Raw genomic sequence first — 19,079 nt, forward strand, 5'->3', positions numbered from 1 at the left:
ATTTTCGAATTTGACTGTGTGTCTATTTTGTCCCAAAAAACTCCTTTGAAGAGTGGCATAAGTGACACAAACTGTATTTAATTATGTTAGAAGCCTATGGCAACCTTTCTGGAGTTCAAAATCAATTTAATGAGCATGCTTTTGTTTTTTATGTCCAATAAAATACAACTTTTCCATTTTCGAATTTGACTGTGTGTCTGTTTTGGCCAAATATGTCAATATAGTAAGTTATAGGGAAATGGTAACTATCTCTTCATACAGATGAAGTTGTGATGAAGATAAATATACCAAGCATGGGTATGCTAAATCATTTTTAATGTGGTATGTAGAGACAAATATCAAAGGTACCAAAAAATGGCCAAAATAGGTCAGGGGTCTAAGGGTTGATGTCCATTGACATATACAGTAATGCTCCATGAAGAAGTTTAACCGAGATTCCTTTCTCCATGACATTGCAGCAGTGAACTGGGATAGAATTAATACATTTTCAACTATGGATGCTGCCTGGTCCTTCTTTAAGTTGACCTTCAGTCAGATCATCAGCAAACACGCTCCACTCATAAAATCTCAGATCAAGGATCGCTTCAGCCCCTGGTTTTCCCGTGACTTAGCCACTTTAATTCACCAAAAGAACACCTTATAGCGGAAAGCCCGTTCCGCCCAGTCACCTGTCAACTGGCTTGCCTTTAGGCAGTGTAGGAACAAATGCACTCAGGCTGTCAGAAAAGCCAAATTCACTCAAAGTCACACAAATTTGCATCCTGTGGCTCTGATTCCAAGACATTTTGGAAATGTTCTCATTCTGTTTAATATTGTATTTATTATTCTTTATATTTTCTGTATAATGTATAACTTTGTGTTTATTTCAGCCTTCCTCCCCACCCCCACACCTCTAAGGGCCACTGCTCTTTGTTCAGGCTGCATTTGTAAATAAGAACCTGTTCCTAATTGCTTGCCTGGTTAAATAAAGGTTAAATAAAATAAAAATAAATAATGCAAACACACTGTGCATAAGAAAACAAACGTCACATTAAAGATGTGAAATGTTGTGAAATCATTTGTCTTGATTTAGTTTTTTTTTACATCACCAAAACCTAGCATTTGAACAGGAGTGTGTAGACTTTGTATATCCACTCTATATTGTGTATATATATATACAGTACTGTATATATATTTACTGTTTATAGTCTCATACCAGCTTTCCCTTATTATCTCTCAGAGATCCTTAGCTGTCATTTCCTGTCATTGTCAACGCTGCATCCATTTAAATTCTCTTTCCTCTGTACATCTAAGTCTTTCATGCTTTCATGATTTTATCCCACTCATTAGTCCCAGCAAAGTCATCAACCAACACCACCATCAGAGTCTGGATTCTAGAGTCTGTGGGATTCATCTTATTGCTTACAATCTCTCCGGACAGTTTTTTTTTTTTACTGTATTTTACTGCCGCAGTCATAGTTACTTAGCTTTCTTTATATTTATTCTAGTTCTTTTATAAGAGATAAGCACACAGATACTACCTACAACCTCACACACTAGGATAAGCCATTATTTACCATAAATAGCAAAAAATAAGGGTGTTTGCTATATATTTCCCAATATTTTTATTCAATTAGAACACACTTTCCTTGATAGCCTCATCAGCTCAACCTGACTTTCCGAAGAACAGAAAGGGGCTTTTCAATCTTCATCTATCATTCAATGTCCTAGATAATCCAATTGGTCCTTGCCCCAAAGTCATTTATGCACCAGATACATAGCAGATGGTCAGTCATCCCATTAACCATAGCTACCAATGTTAACCCCATAGACTCTTAGTTTTACAAATAGGCATCATCAACATTATTGTTTTGTATTATCCCAAATTGCCAGTACTAATCTATTTATTTACCAGTCTTTATGAATCTGAAGGTATTTTACAACTTATTTTTAGTTTGCACTGAAGTTAAAGGTTATTTTATAAGTCTCATGTTTTACTTTTTTTTTTAAATTAGTTTCACACAGCTGTCAAATGGGGCGGCGGTGGCTCATTGGTAGAGCGCGCGGTAGAGCGGGTCGTCCAATGTTCAGAGATCGGCGGTTCGATTCCCGAACCCGCCCAAAAAACACCTGGAGGTGAGCTGACAGTGGGAGGCGTCAGGTCACCTCCGGAGCACTGCCGAAGCGCCCTTGAGCGAGGCGCCGTCCCCCTTACAAGCTGCTCATTTGGAGCACACCAGGAAGGAGCTGCCCACCACTCTACCTCCCTCTGCATGCGTACTGGCCCCCTGTGTGTGTTTGTTTGTTCAGGGCCTGTACATACTAACATATGAATGTGGTTGGATTTGATTTGACTAACTAGAGAATGCTCTTAATTTCCCTTCAGGGATTACTAAAGTATATTAAATCCTAAATAAAAAATCTTAAATGTCCACCTGTACCGTATTGGAAATGTCTTGCCCAGTACTGAACCACGGTCTTTGATATACTGTATTTGTTTGAAAATTGATGAAATGAGCTGCTTATTCTGAAGAATACTGACTATGACGTACCCTTCCTTTGCTTTTCTTTTTAAACAATGACATATTTGGCAATTAAATAATTTGAAGTTGAGTTCATAAAACATATGACAACACAGATGACAACAGGGAATGGCCTTCATTTCTCAAATGAAAGGTTTTAAAATATATATCTTGGTTTAGATCTTAGTTGTAATTTTAAATGAAATAACTTCAGTGTCCTCCCTCCAAAAGGATAATGATTAAGATGTGATAAATCTTCATCAAGATTTTTCATTTGAATGGATGATTAACTTAATTTGTTGGGTGTTAGATTTCCCTGCTTTTTTCTTTCATCACCACAGGGTGTAACTTTAATGTTGGATGAAATCAGTATGAAATCTTTGGAAGACCATTTACATCTGAAATGCCAAATACCTACAGTATGCCAGTATGACCTGACTATGAGCAGTCCTGATCAACACAGCCAATTTTTCTTGCTCTTTACATATCACTCCAGCCTTGAAACCCCCATTTCCTCTTTTCCTCTTTTCCATAGATACACTTTTGTTTAACAAATATTGAGTTGTTTTTGTTGTTTTTTTACATTTTCACGTTAAAGATCTAGCCACATGCTTTCATAACTACCGCACCCTAACAGGGTCAATTTGCTGTTCACATTTGCATATCAGATCTGGTATTTGCATCTACCAATTGCTTCATTAATTAGGTCAGTGATCAAACCAGGATTTTAATTACTTGGGTATGGAGACAAAAATCATTTGTTTCAACTTCGTGCTGCTACAGAAGGGAAATGATGGGTTAAGATCTCACACATAATATCTTACAGTGAACCTGCTGAGAGCTACTGCAATTTTATGTAACTCAGCAGCATCATTATGAAGACAGCCAGAGAAGACAGCATGCCTCCATCTTTACTCCCTGCATCTGGCTCAAGAGTCAGTTCGCCCACGCCATCTACTGGTGGGCATGGTGGAGGGATTTTAATCACTATGACCACCCAAGGGAGAGCGCTGGGGGCCCAACCTACTAAAAGGTCTTTCAGGGTCTGGATGTGAATCTTTTGTACGCTGATGACATATATGATACAACATTAGGGATTATCATTAGTCATGTGAGACAAATCCTTGCTGTAGGGCCCACAGTGCTTTTCCCCTCTCCATTTTCTGAGGTGATGTGTAATTTGTCTGCTTTCCTCATTCTTCTGACCCTCTTCCTGACAAGGTATCATTTAAAAGACATTTGTGTGTGCTGGGCATTTGTGGTAATTTGCTGACACACAGACTTTAACCACCTAACTGTGCTGAGGTCTCTTGCCCACTTCTTCAATCTCTTATCTGCTGGCGGCACTACATCATAATCCTGAAACACCAAGCATACTAAGAGAAGGTACACATATACAAACTGCTGACCCATTTGTTTTACATAAAAGTAGAGAAAAACGATTTATAAAATACATATATATATACGAAATTCAAAAAGTAGGACCATTTTGATAGGCATGGCTGGATTGAAAAATGAGTGTTGTCTTACTTCAATAGCTCATATTGACGTTTATGTGCTCCACTTACTTAAGCTTTCAATCAATTCATGAATTCATATATTGTTGTGTTTAGGACTCTATAAAGCATTCAAGAAGTGACCTCAAGAACTGCAGTAATGTTAACTGTTACAGCTCTCGCTGGTGAGTTATATTTCTCAACAATAAAGGTAAGTACAGCTCATCACTGCAGTACATACCTTTTCCACATTTTTCATCTGGTAAATTTGATTTGAGCTTTGATGCAATGCCTTGAGCACATCAGTCATTTTTGAACTGTTGGTTCTACTCTAATGTCTTGCAGATGTTTGCGTACTACCAGTACACAAACATCTGCTGTTTCAGTAATTAGAGATAATTATCATTTTTTTGCTGCTTCTTCATTGCAATTCACCCTCTGCAGAATATGGACCCTAGACACTATTTTTAGGGAAGCTGACACTTAATCCATGTTGACCCTATAGAATAAAAAGAAAAAAAGTCCATCTGCCTTTCAATTACCCAGGGGCTATTAGCTGCTTCTTGAAGTCTTATAGTGCTTATAACAGTATATTTCTGACAAGTAGATGTCTGAAATAGATATGCAAGATGTGAAATCAAAAAGGTCAGTCTGAATGTTTTTTCTTTGGAAGTGTGAAGATCAGCCATCTCTAAGGTATGGCTCACTGGATTAAAAATGCAATTGTCATACATAAAGAAATTATAAAAATAAAACCCAAAAGCTGTATCATGTGAAAATTGGACTTGGAGGAGGCGGCGGACATTCCAGACGCAACACCAGTGCATATAAACTGAGATATTGTGAGTCCCGCTCTGTGCAGAGTTTGCATGCTCTCCCCGTGTCGGCGTGGGTTCTCTCCGGGTTCTCTGGCTTCCTCCCACCTCCAAAAGCATGCGCTTCAGGTTGATTGGCCGGTCCCAAATTGCCCGTAGGAGTGAGTTTGTGTGTGCATGGTTGTCTGTCTTTGTGTGTGGCGCCGTGGTGCACTGGCGTCATGCCCGGAGTGTCTCCCACCTCATGCCCTATGCCAGCTGAGATAGGCTTCAGCTCCCGGTGACCCGCTACAGCGAACAAAGCGGCAGAAAATGAATGAATGAATGAATGAATATGTTTGGTCTGATGTTATTGTTTTTATTGTGGAATTCTCTAGGGTTCCAGCTAGTGTGTGTGTGTGTGTGTGTGTGTGTGTGTGTGTGTGTGTGTGTGTGTGTGTGTGTGTGTGTGTGTGTGTGTGTGTGTGTGTGTGTGTGTGTGTGTGTGTGTGTGTGTGTGTGTGTGTGTATATATATATATATATACATTATCATATGATATTTTCCAAGTTACGAAACGCCTCAACAGGAAAATATTCCCTCTTGTTACAAAATAATTTTCAAGATATGAAAGGTAAAAAAAAGCAGTGAGGGCTGCTATTCGCAGCTTCAAAGGTTCCTGAAAGCAACATTCTTACAGCTCCTCTGCCATTGGCTATTACCTAGCATCTTCCTGGCATCCCATTGGCTAAGAGGACACTAAAATAGACACAGGAGCTGATGTTAATGTCATGAATGAAGACACATTCTACTCTCTCAGCTTGGACAATGTCAGTGTCAGTGCCTACTTGTGCTGCATGAGAATCAAACCAGAGGTTATTTATGTGCCAGGTAAAACCCTCGTTGTTGCAGATGCTCTTTCACATAGCCAATAGACATACACCAACAAGACGACAGTTCTGCAAAGCGAGGTTGATTGCTATGCAGCCGCAGTGGTGCAAGGCATCCCAGCTTCACCAAGCCAAATAGACAGCATCAGAAAAGCCACAGCATGGGACGGTGAACTGTAGTCATTGGGCTCATAAGAAATGGATGGCCTGAATACAAAGGCAAAGTACCTTTGAACGTCAGAGCATACATGAAAGTCAAAAATGAACTGTCAGAAACCAACGGTCTGGTCACACGTGGATGCAAGATTGTCTTCCCAAATCAGAAAGCGCAGAGATCCTAAAGAGAATCCACGCTGGTCAGCAAGGACTCACAAAATGCAGAGACAGAGTAACTCCATCTGTTAGGTGGCCAGACCTCTCCACTGAGATAATAGACACTGTGTCTCAATGCAAGTCTTGCCAGAAGCAGAAACACACCCAGCAGAAGGAGCCACTCATCTCCACACCTCTGCTGGACAGCCCCTGAGAAAGAATTGGACTTGACCTTTGTGAGTACAATAAAAATGATTATCTGGAGGTATCAGACTATTGCACACGTTTCTTGAAGATACTGCACCTGCCTTCAACCACTACTTTTCAGGTTATTCAGAGACCGAAGCTTGTTTTGGGATCCCTGAGGAGGTGGTGAGTTCAGGGAGTTTGCAAAAGAAATGAACTACAGACACATCAGATCTAGTCCTCACCATCCTCGGGGAAACGGTGTCGCTGAGAGGGTGGTGCAGACAGCAAAGAGAATTCTCAGACCGGAGGATCCGCTCGTTGCTCTGATGTGCTACAGATCTATAGTACACCTTGTGCAACTACTGGAGTCAGTCCAGCCGAACTCCTCATGGGGAGAAAGATCCACACAACACTCCCCACTCTAAAGAAAATTCTTCAGCCAAAGTGGCCCAACAAACTGACTGTCAGGCAAAAGGATGCTGCAGAGAAGGCCAAGCAGGCTTTCTACTACAATCGTTGCCATGGAGCTAGACCTCTCCCATCTCTACGTCCAGGTGACGCGATTGACACCAAATTGGATCAGGAAATTACCCGGTTGACACCTGCCGTTGTTTCCGAGAGGTGCGTTACCCCAAGGTCCTATCTTCTACAGACGCCACAAGGTGCACTGCTGCGCTGCAACTGCCGTCATATGGCAAGGACAATCTTCCACAGCCTGCCTGTTGCTTCTCAGGTTGTTGCCGACACACACTGCTGACTCACCGCTGACTATCCGTAGTCTCTGTTGCACTCGGCGGACTCTATAGGCTTTGGGGGGAGGGGGGGTAATTTGAAAAAAGGGGGAGATGTCATGTGGTGACACAGAGGACTGCAGTATTGCCTGCTTTACGGCAAGTCCGCAATTGTACAATATAATGACTGTTACAGAGTACCAGCACGCTCCTGTTCATGTTCTATTTGTTGCCATTAATAAAGGCCTGTTCTACCACTTGTCATTTTATACCAGTCACTTGGGGGGGGGGGTAACTTGATCCCATGCTGGTGAGTGAGCTTCACCAGTGCGGCTTTTTCCTCCGTGTTTGCCGATCTTGGGCTACATTGGTGCCTCCTAATTTCTGCAAAAGCCCTACAAACTGCCAAATGCAACTGCAATGTAACCTTCGCTAACTCAAAGTGAAGACGCATGCATACAAAAAAACAAAAACAGACAGAGTGAAGACATACATAAAGACGCCACACTCTCATCTATTCCTCTCACAAACTCCCAAAACGTAACCTTGGTTAAATTATGGTACACAAAAGCCTGTACAAATATATAAAAAATCAAAAAAATGAGTGAATACATGCGCAGAGACGCTACAGAGAGAGAGAGAGTTATTTATTGATATGCATGTACCATCTGCAATGAATGAGACCAGCCAGATGGGAGAAAAGATGGAGTATAGATGAAGACGAGGAGGTGAGCAATGTATCGGAAATGGCTTTTTGTGTTTGAAGGGTGTAGAGGGTCAGGGGAGTCAGTAAGCTTGTGGGTGACAGCGATGTACCTCACTGTAATAAGTAAACACATCACAGCCCTGTGTGATTTATTGCAGGGCCAGGATGACATTTTCAGCTGCAGGACAAGGAGCCAGGGCTCTTCTTCACTTTTGTTTGTATGTTGTCTTTCTTATCGTAGAGGACAAATCCTGCATACTTATTCTTGCGTTTCCTCTGTGAAGAAAGGGTAGTATGCTTATCTGGCAGGAAAAGGAGAATCCAGACACTTTCGCTGAAAGGGCTGAGAGGTACTGTAATGAAAAATAGGGGTGGGAGGTTTCAGCATGATAAATATCCAATGAGTGCACAATGACAAGAAAAGAATCCAGCCGTTGATTCTATTGTGTATGTGTTTATCATGTAGCCAAGAATTCACACCCTTACAAAGGGCGGACTGATGATTCAAACAGAATCGATGTTGTACACAAGGTTTTCTGATTAGCTTGTTTGGGAACTGAGAACATCGGTTTGTCTCATCATGCAGCAATACTTCACTACGCCACTGAGTAAAGTTCTCAGGCATTTGTGTTCTACTTGTGTGTGCAGCGTTTTCCTTTCCTCTTTGCATTTAACACATGTATTTGCAATATGTTCCTTCCTGTCAGCATACTATTATTATTATTAGACCTATTATAAAATAGTAGGCCTTATAAAAATCATAAACAAAGACATACTGTAGCATACAAGGAAACACACAATGAACCCAGTCACAAACAGTAGGTGTCAAACTGTTTTTCTTTGTTTTTCTTTGTGTTCAAAATAATTGTCATTCACTCTGAATATTTTTTTTTCTCTGAATGAGTGTCACAGTAGATTAAATTTAAAAAAATTCTATTAAAATGTCACCAGGCCCAATTTAGTCGACAGCAATGTTGATATTAGTATATCTTACATTTAAACAATACACCTGGAACACAAGTAACTGTACTTCTGAGAATGTGCGCTTATTTTACCTCTGCTAAGATCTATAATCAAAAAACCCTGGACCATGTTTTGCTGTTCATGACCATGTTGTGCTCTCATAAAAGGTCTGAACTGTAATCGCAAAACACCTATTGTTTGTTTGACAATGTTTGCCTTGCTGTAAAAACGAAATAAAATTTAAAAAAAGCTCTGAAATAGCATTTCAATTCAAACCCAGACTCAAAATAGTGAACAAGAGAAAAAAGGCCTTGCAGAGCTAATCCCAAGTCAGCATTTCAGAGCTATTATTCCTGCCAAGGAAAGCTTGAACACAATAAAATTTTAAACAGACGTGTTGACAAATGCTAAAGCCGTCCAGCATCTTCATTTTGAATTGTTACATAAAGTTGTGTAGTGTAAACTATATGTTAGCTATAAAATCAGAGGGTGCACTGCCAGTAAAAAGACTCAGTACTGTATGTGCTGTCGTCCCCATCCAAGGAACCACATCAGGCACTATGTTATCACCTCATCACAGCTGCATGCTTATCTTTCACCAACCAAAGTGAATTGTGAATTCATAGTCCTCAATCAAGCTGTTATTTTTCCAATCTTGACAGGTAAGACTCCTGTATTTTCAGGATTTAGAAGTGAAAATGACACTATCTGCCATTTTTTTTAGATTATCTTCATGACAGGAAAGAGGATTATTTCATCTATGTTTAACAGTGACACAAACAAGATAAGTAAATGTTTGAAATCCTGGTGAGAGAATGTACTAAGACATGTCTATGGCAGGGACAGTTCGAGAGTCAGAGGGGCTCAGCCCCCAGAGGTAGGATGGATTTTCCTGAGTGCGGATTTTTTTATGTGTTTATTTATTTGCCATGAATGTGTGAGGCAGACTGAAAAAGCATGCAGGAGAGAATTGTCCTGACACTCTTATGGCACATAAAACATTTCACCATTTCATCATGCTCATCAGTTGTGTAGCAACATAGATCTCTGATGACAACTCTGCCCTGACCGACAAGAACTTGTCACTCCTCCTCCTCTTCCTTCACTCTAAAGGTAAACTACATGCTACATGCTAAAGTACTGTAAAGTTGCTGTTAGAAGTATACAGAAGAGGTTCACGTATCTGTATCACAGAAAAACATTAGTGATAAAAATAAGTATCCTGAATATTTAGCCATGCCGTCATTGACAACCTCTATACAACTGTTTTAGGGTTTTTGACTGTGGTTGTAAGATGCACTTAAAAACTGGATTAAATTATAAGTAGCTAAATCTTACCGTAAACTTATCTGAATTGAAAGCAATCGTGTGAATTATGAGTGATGCTTAACTACTGTATATTTTAATATGATATGTGTTTATTCATATTTATTGCACAGTAACATGGTATTATGCACTTTTAATAGTTTTGTAGTTATTTTAAGAGTATGTAATCAATCTCGAAGTGATATGTCAGAGTTTTGATTACAAGGAAGTGCAACAGTGCATTATTCATGTCAGTGTGGTGGAATACCTCAGTGGCTTAAAGGTTTCCTTAGCCTCTACGTCCCTGAGGATAAAATTCATTCAGCAGAGGTAGAGATGTAAAAGTTACATCCTGGTACCACAGTATTTTATTATGTTTATGTGTTGTTTTTATTGTATTGTTTCTGACAATTGTCAGGGAATAGTACTTTAGTATTTAGAGTAGTAATGGCATTTAAATAACCTCAAATGGTGATTATAGATTGAAATTCAATAAATAAACAAATTAAGAAGAATTCACCTAAGAAACAAATGTGTTGGTATGTAAGACTACCTGTATAAATCTATTAAGTCTATTTGTTAACTCCTATCTGGGCAAATGATTTCTAGTGCATGCTGCAGGCAGATTGAATACTGAGGGCCTTTTTCCAATTGTTGACATTCACAAATTCCTCATGTTTGAAAGGCCACCACACTTTCTGCATGTAAAACAGAAAGCAGCATTTTGTCAAGGTGAGTACTTGTGCTGATCAAACTCCGAGACCATTTTGGTTGGAAGGTTCTTTCTTGTGAATCAAACTGATCTTGCGGATATTGAGAAGCTTTAACTGGTGAGGACTTGTGTCTTTCTTCTCTGAAAATCAACATAAGCAATAGGCTGCTCTGCTTTGGTGTCCTGAATGCTGCTTTCTCTCTGTCTTTATCTCCCTGTCTCCATTGTTGTGCTGACAGCCACAAACAATCACACGAGACAGTGTTTTGTATTTTTACTGGCTGATATGTGAGTTAGTTTTATCTGCCAGGGCGGCACTGTGCATTTTTGATAAATTCCATATTTATTAAAGAAAATCTTTGGTATTAAGAGTAGAAACACAGTATTGGTAACAGAAAAAAAAGAAAGAAAGGTAAAAATGATCTCTCTAATTTGGGTGGTAGGTGGGGATTATATACAATTTTTGAGGGATTTCATCCCACCCTAAAAAAGTGTCTAAAAGCTACTTATAAAATGACCAAGTCCAAAAATATCCATTACTACAAAATTGCAAAATATATATTTATTAACCATGTAAATTTTTTGTCATGTCCTGAGTTTACTCTGATGACTTCCACTGAATGTAATCAGCAAAAGATGCATGGTCTAGATGGTAGGTGCTAGTCTAGACAGCCAACCTCAAACACAATTCCAAATCGTCATTGGTCATAGTAGAACGTAAGTGGACTTGACTTAACTAACAGCCACTGACAGTCATTTATCTGCCTGCATTCTCCATGTCCAGCTAAGTGGAAAAACTCCCTAATCCCCAGACAGAGGTCTCAAAATCTTTGAAGGAATTTCCCTCGACCTAGCCATCTCACATCAGTGTGGAGCATCAACTCAGAGTGGTTACAGTCAGCCTTCTCCAGATATCCACAGAATAACCATCTTTGAAGATATCTGGCGCAAGTATAACATGTGATCTCTTTTGCAACATCCATGATCTCTTTCACGTTGAACATTTTAGTGCATAAAGCTTGCTGATGGTCCAGGAAATCATCATCCTGCTTGCACTTGACAATAAATCCATTCCAGCGGCCATCCATTGCAGGTGGTCCATCTGTTCTGATGGACACTAATTTGTACACTGAGAGCTGGGTTTTCTCAATTAAGTTTTTGAACGATAGAAATATGTCCTCTTCTCGCATCTGTTCTTTCATGGACAGCACTGTTAATAGCATCTTCTTTGACGTGATATCAGGAAAAATCATACAAATAAGTATGCACATCTGGGCTGTGTCACTCATGTCCATATATTCATTCAACTGCAGTGAGAACCACTCACAATCTGCGGCTTGTGCTTTTGAAGTTGTCTGTGAGACAAACAACTGCTGTCAGGACAACTGGCTTTTGAGTGGCTTTACCTTTCCTTTCTTCAGCTCACTTTTCAGCAGAAAGTCAGTGTCCTAGTGTCTATGAACAGGCCAAAAATGCCGCTTCCCGTTTCCTTTCTTTGGTATTTACATAGGAGACTGGCAGTTGAGGCAAACGCACTTCAACAATGTCAAAGTGAAAAGATGTCCTCCTATTCTGTATGAAAGTGTTACATTTTTGCTTCCTGACTTGGTCTATCTCCCCCACTCAATTTGATAGTTTTTCTTAAATTTAAGCCAAAAAAGAACAAGAGCTGAAAAATGTAAGTGACTCACTAGCTAACTTCTTGTTGTTGTTTGTAGTTTAGCATTATGTCTGTACATGCACGGTGACCTAACTTCAAGAAAATGTCAGATGCCATAATATGACTGCCCTGTGTCAATCTGGTTATGGGTGGCTGATAGGCTATTTTAATGTCATGCAATCTACCCAGTCACTAGCTAGCTTGCTGGCCCTAGTGCCGCTGTTTGCGCATGCGCTGACATCTATTTTTTTATGTCATGTGATCTACCCGAACTACCATTGATGTATTGAACACCCCAGATATAGGGTAATTATAAAAGCAGCTGAACCCCTTGAATACAAAAGCAATCAGAAATATTTGTCCTGTAATTGCAGTACCAGTGCCCTCGATTGAATTTAAAAAAAACATGCAAGAAATCACTAATCACTTCTTGAAGTCCTCTCATTTTGAATGTGGCCATAAGGCAAAACAATTATTAATTTCAGTTTATGAGTAGAACTTCAAAAAATAAAAAAAACACATGTACAGCCATCAAACACGTATCATGAGATCATCAAGACATGACTGGGAAATGTTTTAACTTGTGTTTTTGATCCAAAATACCAGAACACTAAAACAGCCCAGGCTAGATTTTCTTTTTCTTCCTTTTTGATTTTCCTTTGTTTTGCCTGCTTTTATTGTTTTGTGTTGCTTGGCTGCTGTAGGGGTTTACACAGAATTCTCAGTTATTTTTCTCTGAATCAATTTAGCACTGATCCCACTTAGTAGCATATGTTACTGACACACAGCTGGCCTACTGATCCATGATCACACATGGAATATACAATGTATTTTATACTTTTTATTATGAAAAACATTCTGTACTCTGGATCAAGGGACCAATCCCTTTAGTAAAGCACTTCGGCTTTCTATGGAGGACCATAGAGTGACTGTCTTTAGCTCTTGCTGCATGTGATTATGAAGTGGGGTGTGATTAAAAAGCCCAAGCAGGATAAAGTAGGGTGAAGTAGGGTCTTTCCAGCATAGCCCAAGCAGCATAAAGAGAGTGTGACAAAAACAACATGTTGATGTTGACAAATGGGGCGGCAGCGGCTCAGTGGTAGAGCGGGCGGTAGAGCGGGTCGAGCGGGTTGTCCTATGATTCAAGATCAGCCGTTCGATTCCCGCTCCCACCCAAAAAAAAAAAATACCCGGAGGTGAGCTGACAGTGGGAGGTGTCAACTCACCTCCGGAGCACTGCGGAGACGCCCTTGAGCAAATCGCCGTCCCACCCCTCTACGTCCCTTGCATGCCTACAGGCCCCCTTGATTGTGTGTGTGTGTGTGTGTGTGTGTGTGTGTGTGTGTGTGTGTGTGTGTGTGTGTGTGTGTGTGTGTGTGTGTGTGTGTGTGTGTGTGTGTGTGTGTGTGTGTGTGTGTGTGTGTGCTACAGGGGCCTGTACTCACTAATACACAGTATGTATGCATGCGTTTGAACCATTAACTAGAGTGCGCGTTCTTGATTTCCCTTCGGGGATCCAACCAGTATATAAAATTTAAAAAAATTAAAAATACAATATTTATATGTATATGTGTATATATATATATATAATATATATATATATATATATATATATATATATATATATATATATATATATATATATATATATATATATATATATATATATATATATATTTATTATCAGCTGGGATAATTAAGCATTTAAACATTTTTGGTTAAAACTATCTTAATTTTATGTCTGAGATCAATGCAAAATTGTATTTAATTTCTTCGCTGCAATCATTCTGAATAATAAGATAGCTTTAGTCCCTCAGGAACACATCAGATAAAAATGCTGATCATTTCCAAATGGTTTAACAGTGAGATGAAGCTTATTTTTTTCCACACTACCATTCAAACCCTTGACTTTAAACAAGATGAAGTTTAAAGGTGGAATTTCTAGAAGAAGCTCTACATTCAACACCTCACGGAAGTGACTAGGATGCTTCTAAGCAAATTCTCTCTGTTTGCTTTCATGTGATATTCTGGGCTTTATCAGAAAAGAAAAGCATATATTCTTACTGATAATAATTTGTGTGAAATTTGTGAGTCTATAAATGGAATTGTTCTGAGAGCCCTGGAACAAAATGAATAATGATATCTGGCCAGGAAGACTAGTTCCCCTTTTAGAAACACAGCCTCTTGGAAAAGATAAGGACAAAGAAAATAGTTGCTTCGCTGTGCTCTTATCAGTAAGAACTGCATAATGTAATCTGACTCAATGGCATATCAGATCAATCACTGTCTGATGGAGGAGGAAGTGCAAGAAAGAAAAGAGTGGGGTGGGAGGTTAGGTTAGTGTTTTGGATGAAGATTTTATTAAACAGTAATTACAGCTTATATCCACTTGAAGTTCGAAAGTGTAGTCACAAAAGTGTATGGAGTTAAAACTGCTAGCACTAAGCATGGTCAGTGTTCGCCATTTTTTTTTGAAAACCCAAAAGCAATCAATGGTAAAAATTCAATACGAGTTCCTAAACAAGCCAAATATTAATGCAATCACTAACATATCCAGCTACCTACCTCTGTACACACTGACTGTAAAACTAACACAAAATGTATATCTGAGTGACCATGTAATTTCCCCTTCAGGATTAATAAAGTATACTTCTTCTTCTTCTTCTATTACAGACAGAAGAACCTACTATGAGTTCTTTCACCAAAAACAGCATGTCACTAATGCATGACCAAGGCTCTTTGGTTATAGGGGCCTGGAAGTCTGATGAGGCTCTGCGGCTTGGGCCAGATCATACAGGAGGTTTGCAACTAAACAACCTTAACAATACATTAGTCCATTAAAACCTTGTTACCATGTGGCCATGTGGTGATAGTTGCTGATACTATCACAACTCCCCCAACTCATTCAATAAGTACTGCACTCTAATATCATTACTTCATTACAAGACAGATTTGTACATACAGTATGCACAAGCAATATGTCTTTCTTGTATGATATGGCTCATTAAATAATGAGTAAAGTTTGATTGTTTGTTGCAAATGAGGAGGAGGAGAAGGCATGCTTCTCTGAGTATGCAACTGAGGAAAGCCTTGAGGAGCAGGAGGAGGATTATGTATGGTGTTTTACACAAAATAACTCAGATATTCTCAGCTAATAATAGTGGAAAACAAAACACAATATACAGGTTCAGCACAACGAAATACTGATGTCACCACTTGCAACAGTATTGTGGCTAAGAAAGTCTATCTGCTAGTCAGCTAGCCATCTCATTAGTGTACCCTTCTCCTTTTGACTTTTCCCTTCAGGGGTCGCCACAGTGAATCTAACCAATCTAACGCTGTCTTCTGCATCCTCTTGTCTCACACCAACTACATTAATGTCGTCTTTCACTACATCCATAAACCTCCTCTTTGGTCTTCCTCAAGGCCTCCTGCCTGGCAGTTCAAAACTCAGCATCCTTCTACCAATATATTCACTATCTCTCCTCTGGACATGTCCAAACCATCTCAGTCTGGCCTCTCTGACTTTATCTCCAGAACCTCTAACATGTGCTGTCCCTCTGATGTACTCATTCCTGATCCTATCCATCCTGGTCACTCCCAGAGAGAACCTCAGTATCTTCATCTCTGCTACCTCCAGCTCTGTCTCCTGTCTTTTCCTCAGTGACACTGTCTCTAGACCAAACAACATCGCTGGTCTCACCACAGTTTTGTACACCTTTCCTTTCATTTTAGCTGAAACTCTTCTATCACACATCACACCTGACACTTTCCTCCACCCGTTCCATCCTGCCTGTACACGCTTCTTCACCTCTTTTCCACACTCTCCATTGCTCTGGACTGTTGACCCTAAGTACATAAAACCCTCCACCTTCTTGATCTCTTCTCCCTGTAACCTCACTCTTCCACTTGGGTCCCTCTCATTCACACACATGTACTCTGTCTTACTGCGGCTAAACTTCTTTCCTCTCCTTTCCAGGACAAACCTCCACCTCTTTACCTTTTCCTCCACCTGTTCCCTGCTCTCACTGCAGATCACAATGTCATCTGCAAACATCATAGTCCATGAAAACTCCTGTCTAACCTCCTCTGTCAGCCTGTCCATCACCATAATAAACAAGAAGGGGCTCAGAGCTGATCCCTTATGCAGTCCCACCTCCACCTTGAACTCCTCTGTCACACCTACAGCACACCTCACCACTGTCTTACAGTCCTCATACATGTCCTGCACCACTCTAACATACTTCTTTGCCACTCCAGACCTCCCCATACAATACCACAGTTCCTCCTTGGGCACCCTGTCATCAGCTTCTTCAGATCTACAAAAACACAATGCAGCTCCCTCTGGCCTTCTCTGTACTTCTCTATCTTTTTTGGTATGAAAAAATACTGCTGCTCACAAATGCTCACTTCTGCCCTTAGTCTAGCTTCCTCTACTCTCTCCCATAACTTCATTGTATGACTCATCAGCTTTATTCCTCTGTAGTTGCCAAAACTCTGCACGTCTCCCTTGTTCTTAAAAATGGGCACCAGCACACTTCTCCTCCATTCCTCAGGCATCTTCTCACTATCTAAGATCCTGTTGAACAACCCAGTCAGAAACTCTGCTGCCACCTCTCCTCGACACTTCCCACTAACATACCCACTAACAACATTGAACATCACACCTTCAATTTCTAGCTTCAGACTCATCACTCTATCTGACATTCTTTTTAACTTCTTCAAGATAACTCATACTACATTCCTTTTCCTATTTACGCTATGATAGAACTTAAACCCTGCTCCTCAACTTCTAACCTTGCTACCTTTCCACCTGATTTCCTGGACACACAGTATGTCTACCTTTCTCCTCTGCATCATGTCAACCAACTGTCTAACTTTTCCTGTCACAGCTCCAACATTCAACAACCCTACTCTCAGTGCTAAAATCTTGGCTTTCCTCTTCTTCCTACGAACACACTTTCCTCCTCTCCGTCTTCAACCAACAGTAGTCCAATTTCCACCGGCACTCTGTAGGGGAACAGCACCGATGTTCACCCGAGTCATTGTTAACCCGAGCCTCGACTGATCCATTATGGAAGTCATAGATTTGATTTGCATGTTTGATTTGGTAAAAGTTTTACATCGGATGCCCTTCCTTACACAACCCTCTGTATTTATCCGGGCTTGGGACCAGCACAGTAATACACTGGCTTGTGCCCTCTTGCGGCTACATTAGCCAGCTCATTAGTGTACTAACCCTACATCAACTTGTGGAGTCACTCAGCTTGGAAAACATAGAAACAAACGTTGGATTTGACATTGATTTCCTTAAAAAATTACAATTATCAATCTACGCTGTTGATTTGGTGCCTAAACAAGCTGCCATGTGATGACCTAACATGTAAGTAAAGATAAGAGCTTGAACTCTTTGCCATCAATCTGAAGAGAGCCAATTCTGAGACTTTTAAGAATGCCATAACCTCACAAAAATGCTAAGACACATTTGCTATTTTATAAAGGCATGTCTCACAAATATAAATTCAATTACTTTAAAGTTGCAAGACATGTGTTTTCTAATTTAAAACAAATTTAGTTCAGCTATGTCTAAATCCAAGTCCCCATTGTATCACATGTAGCAACAAATTATTTCCACTGGTTCTTTTGCGCTTTGCACAAGCACAGCATGTCACTATTGCCTGATAATATCACCCTACCCTCCAAGACACAATTTATTTTACACCTTCACAAATCTAATGAAAGCAGGCTTTTTCATTATTTTTGTTAACTATTCTGATTTTAGATGTGTTTGAATGTGCCTGCCTAGAGAGGACGGTCTTTTATAATATCTGTTTGATATAGTTCTCCTTGAACTATATCAAACAGAGATGTGATATGATTTTAGATTCAGGTTGTCTCCAAGCTCTGTATCCCAACTCAGCCATCATCTGATTACTTGCACCTTACGGTGTTTTCCTGACAGTCTCACAAAAAGAGGAGGACAGACTTGAGAGAAAGCAAGAATGAACAGAGGAAGGCTAGTTCTCTCGGATATGGCAACAATAGTACATAATACATCTGTGGAGATGACTCTCTGGGGACCAGCTGTGGATTTCTGGCGCTAATTGAAAAGGCTGCTCCACCAAAATTGTAGGCTTTTTCTTTGGAAAACACATGACAATGGAATTCTCCCTCTTGCATCACTTTCCCCCACCCACACTACCTTTCCAATCTTGACTTTGTGTTCCCTGTTTTCTTCTTTGCTCAATATCGCATGGTGCACAGTGTGTGCTAGAGGTGCCCAGAGACAAGTGGTAGGCGTTTACTATGCCAGTCACTTCTTTCCATCTCCATGTCCCTGAGAGACCAAATTGATATTCCAAACCAGGGTTGAGGCTGCATCTCAGCCTCACCTTAGTCATTAGTGAGCCCCACAGGGCTATTTGCATTATAATCTCTGATTTACAATGTGTGTTGCTTTCATGTCCTTTCCAGGAGGTCAAATTACGTGTGCAAAAGGCTACCATCTTGGGGGATTTATTCTCAAATTAGCTCCCAACTCTAAAGTTTGAATCTGTAATGAGGGCTTCAAGTCATGAACTCACACTTAGACAGATCAGATGAGCAGATTAGTGTCAGTGCAAGTTCTGTCACCATGCATGCGAGCCAATGTGAGTGAACACCTTTACAGGTCCATCTGTCCATTTGCATGGCAGAATGTAATGTGAGGATGTTCATAATGCATGAAAAATCACCTAATTTATGGAATGAATGTGAGCAGAATAACAAAGTTATGAGATCTTCAAACGCATCATTTGATTTATCTGTGTGATGATACATG

This window comes from Antennarius striatus, chromosome 1 (assembly GCF_040054535.1).
Source record: "Antennarius striatus isolate MH-2024 chromosome 1, ASM4005453v1, whole genome shotgun sequence".
NCBI lineage: Eukaryota > Metazoa > Chordata > Actinopteri > Lophiiformes > Antennariidae > Antennarius > Antennarius striatus.